Here is a 6,269-nt window from a genome sequence, read left to right as displayed (position 1 = left end):
CATTTGATATCTTAATGTTTTTATTGCTGAGGTATTTCACACCCACAATTTAGGTTATTTCTAGATATTTAATTATTTTTGAAGCTATTGTGGATTAGATTTTTTAAAATGGGATTTTCAAAAAACCAGTTGTTTCCTTGGCATGTTTGCTATTGGTATGTAGGAAAGAAACTGATTGTTATATTTTGATTTTGTGTCCTGATATATTTCTCAAGTACATATATATATATGTATGTATGTATATATATATATATAATGTGACTGGCAAACAGGGTTTATCCTTTCTTTCCCATTTGCATTTTTTTGTCTTGTTGCTAAAGCTAAAACTTCAAGAATGAGGTTGAGTAAGCTGGACCACCAACCGGGAAGATGGACCACCAACTGGGAAGAATGCGGGGGTGGGGCTGGATCTAGGCCCCTACACATTTGTAGTAAATGTGCAGATTGGTCTTCATATTGGTTCCCTAACAAGTGTAGCAGGGCTTGTCTCTGTTCTTGTTCCCTGCCATTTGATCCCCTTCCCTCTACCCAGTTGGGCTTCAGTGGAAGAGGATGTGCCTGGTCCTGCTGGGACTAGATATCCCAGATAGGGTGGTTCCCAAGTGGGGGCTCCTTCTTCTTTAAGGAGAAAGGAAGGAGGAAATGGGGGGGGTTGTAAGGGTCAGACTGGTAGGAGAGGAGGAAGGGGGCTGTGATTGGGATGTAAAGTGAATTAAAAAATAATAAATTATTGAAAAAAATAGTAGAGATAGTGGGTACCCTTGTCCCACTCCAGATTTTAGAGGAAATGTTGTTTTTCTCCATTTAACATCACATTAGTTACATAATTGTCACATATATCCTTTATTATGCTGAAATATTTTTCTTCTATTCTCAATTCATTCAAGATTTTTTTTTTTAACATGAGAAAATATTGAACTCACTCAAAGGCCCATTGGATGTATTCTCATGATAACACACAGTTTGTCTTTAAGTCTGTTCATGTAGTGTCTTACCGCTATTGATTTGCACACAGGGCAAACTTGCATGCTTGGAAGGAAACCGACTTGTCCTTGCTGTGAGCTCATCTAACAGTGCTTTTGTATCAAGTTTGTTAGAATTTTATTGACACTTTTATGCTCAACAAGGAACCTGGCTCAGTTTATTGAGTGGTGGTGGGGTGTTCATATGTAGTTTTGGTATCAAGGTGATTCTGGCTTCAAGGGATGGGTTTGGTATTGCTCATCCGACTACTTACTATCTTTTTAGAGCCATTTGTGGAGCCTTGGTGTTAAGAAAGAGCTAAGTCTACTTTAAAAGCTTAGTAGAATTTGGCATTAAGTCCTTTAACTCCCAGGCTTCTCTCTGTTGGGAAACTTTATTACTTCTTCAATGTTATGGGTTGTTATGGAACTGTTTAAGTTGTTTATACTCTTGATTTAATTTTGGCAGGCTATATATGTCTAAGAATTTATCTATTTCTTATAGTTTTCCAGTCTTTTTGTTGTAGATTTTCAAAGTATTCCCTAATGATACTCAATATTTCATTGGAATATGGAGTAACTTCTCTTTTTTCGTGGTTAATTTTATTACTTTGGGTTTTCTTTCTCTTTTGTTTAGTTCAGCTATGGATTTCTCCATTTTGCTTATTGTTTCAAAGTATTAACTCTTTGATTTTCCCTACATATTGTGCTTTTAGTTTCTATTTTATTCATTTATTTCCTTATTTTCATTGGTCCTTCCCGCCTGTTACTTTAGGGTATAGGCAATTCTTGTTATCCTAAGACCACGAAGTGCATTATTAGGCTATTTGTTTGAGATCTTTTAGTTGTTTTATTTTAATGTAAGCATTGCAGCCTTAAACTTTCATTTAGAAACACTGTAGCTATATTCTTTTTTGTTGTTGCTTTTTATCTACCTATATCTATCTATATATCTCTCTATCTATCATCTATCTATCTATATCTATCTATCTCTATCTATCTCTATCTTATCTATCTATCTATCTATCTATCTATCTATCTATCATCTATCTATTTATCTCTCATCTATCTATCATACTATCTATCATTCTATCTATCTATCATCTATCTATCTATCATTCTATCTATCATCTATCTATCTATCTATCTATCATCCATCATCTGTTTATCACCCACCCATCCATCTATCTGAGACAGGGTTTCTCTGTGTAGCCCTTGTTTTCCTGGAGCTCACTCTATAAACCAGGCTGGTTTAAGACTCAAAGAGATCCAGCCACCTCTGTCTCCTGAGTGTTGGGATTAAAGGTATGTGCTACTACAACCTGGTGGTGCAGTTATATTCTTAAGTTCTGGCAAGTTGTGTTTTAATTTTTACCTGACTCTAAGAATTGGAAAACTTTCTTTCTGATGTCTTCATTGATTCATTTGTGACCAAAAACTGCATTGTCCAGTGTTTGTGTAAACAACTAATTCAGGTTTTTTGTTATTGAATTTATTATACTGTGAACTGATAAGGTAGAAGAAATTGCTATTATTTTGATTCTTTACCATTTGGCAAGACTTGACTTGTACCTTAGAATGTTATATGTCTTACAAAAGGCCCCATATTATGCTAAGAAGAATGCATATTGATATCTCTTGGGTGGAACAACATGATACTATTATGTTTATTTATTATTATGATCTATGCTATGGTTTTGTTCCGAGGTTTCTTTGTTAATTTTTCATTTGGATGGATGGCCTGTTGAAGTCATTTATTATTATTGTATAGAGACAATTCTAACCTTTCATGTCCATTGCTGTTTTATGAGATGGGGAGTCCCAATTATTTGGTACATAGATGTTTATAATTATTATATATTCATGGTGAGTTCTATCCTTTATTGCTAGATAGTGGCTTTATATGTTTCTTTTGGCCAGTTTTGGTTTGAAGTTGACATTATCATAATCCAGAATAGCTAGGCCAGCTTGTTCAGGGCTTCAATTTGCTAAACAGATTGTCTTCTGTCCTTTGGCTCTTCAGAAAGTGCATGTCTTTAGCAGTGAAATGTGTTTCTTGCAGACAAAAAGTATATAACACATACAGTCAGCCTGGAAATATTTGTTAGTGAAGAGTTCACTTACATTTAAAGTCACTATTGGAAGATAAGTACTTATTCCTGTGATTTTATTGGTTGTTTTTCTGGTTAGATTATGGTTTATCACACCTCCCTTATTAGTAGTAGAGGTTTACTGGTTGACTGTTGGCCACGATGGATTCCTTCCTAGCTCTTTCTTGATCACCTGTCCTCATCATGAATTTTATTCTTGGCTGTGTTCTTATCTTTGAGATGTTCTTCCTCTTCTATGTATAAATTCCTTTAAGCATCTTCTGAGATGTTCCTTTGGCGGTTATGAATTACTGTAATTTATTTTTGTTATTTTAAAATATAGTGATCTTGTTAGCTGTTATTTATTTTTAGGGCTGAAACATTGTTATTACTATTTTATTTTTTTAGCTTTTAATTCATGTTTTGTGAATTTCACATTATTTATTCCAATTCAGCTTGTCTTTTATTTCTTTATACATCATTTATAACCCGCCCAAGGAAAATTTAAAAATAAGCAAATAAACAAAACAAGAGAAAGTATCTTGTGGTGGAAGCTGTGATGTGTCACAGAACACTCTTTTGCCTATACTTCTTTGCTTGCAAATGTTCACTGCAATGAGTCATTCATATCTGGTTCAAGACCTCTGGCTTCTGCTACACCATCAGTGTTGGATCCTCACTGGGACTACCCTCAGATATTCTGTTGCTGTCCTGTGTCATGAAGTTCCTGCAGCTTAGGGAGATTCAGCAGTTTATCAATAGGGTAGATGTTGGGGGTAAGCCGAGTTAAAGCTCTGTATCTGAGTCTGAGTGGTAGCTGAGTTGGTCATCCAGCTCTCTCTCCTGCACCCACACTACTAGGGCAAGCCTTGGCTAGCTCACTCAAGGCCACAGCTGACAAAGGGTGGGCCCAAATAGACTGCTTTCATACCCTTAGGCAGCTCACCTACCCATTGCCCGTGACACCAGGGTCAACTCTACTGTGATTCCCAGGCTGAGGTTCTTACCCCTGTTCTTATCAGTTGTGGATTTAAGGTTATGGATGAGAGAGTAGACATGCCTATGTTTCTGAGTTGTCATTTCCTCCTTATACCTTCAAATACTGTTTGGTTTTGTTTTTGAGTTAATTTATTTTTCTATAATATGCCGTGGATATGTTCTGTTCTCCTTGTCTCTTTTCGGAACTGTAAATATCTTTTATGTTTTGATGCTCATTTCTGGAGATTTTGGAAAATGTCTGTTATAATTTCATTGAACAGATTGTCTATTCCTTTGGGGTTCTCTCAGCTCCTCTTCCTGCCTATGGAATTTGAGGTTTGGCTTCGTGACTGGATCTCAGAATTCTTGTCTTCTGTGTTCATATTTGTTCCCCTAAAGTTGCTTGATTGTAGTGTTTTACTGACTTTGTCCTCTAGCTTGGCAGCTTATTGGTGACACTTTTCACTGTGCATTCTATTTGAATCATTTCCAACCTTTTCATTTTTTCTAAAAAAAAAGTCTGAATTACTTTGCTGGCATTTTGTCCCTCATACTTCTGAATATTCTCTTCACACTCTTTATAGCTCCGATTTTCTCATTCATTCTGCTGACTTTTGCTGACTTTCCTCTCTAGATTTGGGGATTGAATTAATCTGCATGTTTTAGTCTCTTTCAGGCTTGGCTTTGTCAATAAACCTTTGAAGTCTTTATCTCTTTATTGAACACTTTACCTCTTTCAGCTTCTTTGGGCTCAGTAGCTGAGGAATCATACATTTTTAGAGGAAGAATGCTGGTTTGCCTTTCTACATATCACAAATAAATGTAGGACACTATGGAAGGGTCCGTTGGAGGAAGTACATTTAGCTATATCTGTGGGTCCTATGTAGCTACATCCCATAAAACATGGGTCAAAGGAATTTAAAAAGAATATTTTGTCTTATCAACCTTTTCATCATTCTCTATATAATATAACATAATAATGATTTACATCAGTCTTAATTATTTTGAGTATTATAAGTCTTCTAGAGATGACTTAAAGTATAGGGCATCCTGGGTACAAGTTATATGTTGCAGTGAATTCTAAAAAATAAAATTGGTTTATCTCTTTATCAGCCCCACTGTCTCACTCCTTGGGCCTGCTTCTAGTACAGAGCCTCCTCTATAACCTGGTCTGAACTGCCCCCACAGTCTCACTCTATCTGCAAGACTCCCTTCCCTTGGCAGTTTTTCTCCACCTTCCCTATTGCCTCCATTCTGGGGTGTTTCTTTACCCCAAATCCCAACACAAACACAACTCTATGGCCCGATAGCTTTTCATACAAGTTTATATATCAAACTCCCAATCCACAAACCCTCTACTCAATAAGATTACATCAAATGGACAAAGATACAAACTGCCCTTCTATATGAGATATTGGATCTGTAAAATTCTTATATGTTCATAGCTATTTAACACTAATTAAGCTCACCTGGATCCAGTTCAGTCTTCCTGATCTCCATCTTGGAGTTTCTTCTCGGTCCTCCTCTGTTTTCTCTCCTCCGCCCTCTCTCCACCTCCCTTACCCCGCCCAGTTACTGGCTCTCCTTTATGTTACTAATTAAAATGGGAAGGTTCAGATGAAGTCACATCATGAGCATGTGACTAGGCAGCCTTACTTGGGAAGTAAACTAGCATTAAAATCCAAACAGCTACAGGACAATCTACTGTTATATGCAAAATATTATGCTCTTTTATATAAGAAAACTTTGCATCTCTCTGCAGATTTCAGTATTAAGGAACCAGCCCCCCAAGGACTTCATGGGAAAAGGGTAACCCTCATCAAGTGGGAGGACTCTGACCAGCTTTCTGAATTCAAAGGGCTTGCTCACTCCACATTTAGAGGAAATGCCTCAGGCAAGACTGCTTTTGAGTTGACTCAGGAACCCACTTGTGAACTGCTTCTTAGAACCTAATTTATTTGTAAGCAAAAGAACTTTTCAAAAGTATTCTTTCTCATCAAACTTAATGAAGGGTTTTGAACATTTTGGTAATTTTTTTCTTCTTTAAGCAACTTAGGACAGTGAGATGCAAAGTAGCTCACATTTTAACATGGCTGAGCCATTATTTTATACATTAGTGTAAACTTTTACAAGTTAAAATGGTCTTATATGCCAGAATTATTCTTCCCTGACCCAATGGTGCAAGTCAGCAGAGAAGACAGGTTAGAGCAAAGGTGGGTCACTCTCCGGATGACTGTAG

This window comes from Micromys minutus (assembly GCF_963924665.1).
Source record: "Micromys minutus genome assembly, chromosome: 6".
Lineage (NCBI taxonomy): Eukaryota > Metazoa > Chordata > Mammalia > Rodentia > Muridae > Micromys > Micromys minutus.
Note: the sequence above shows the minus strand (reverse complement) of the source record.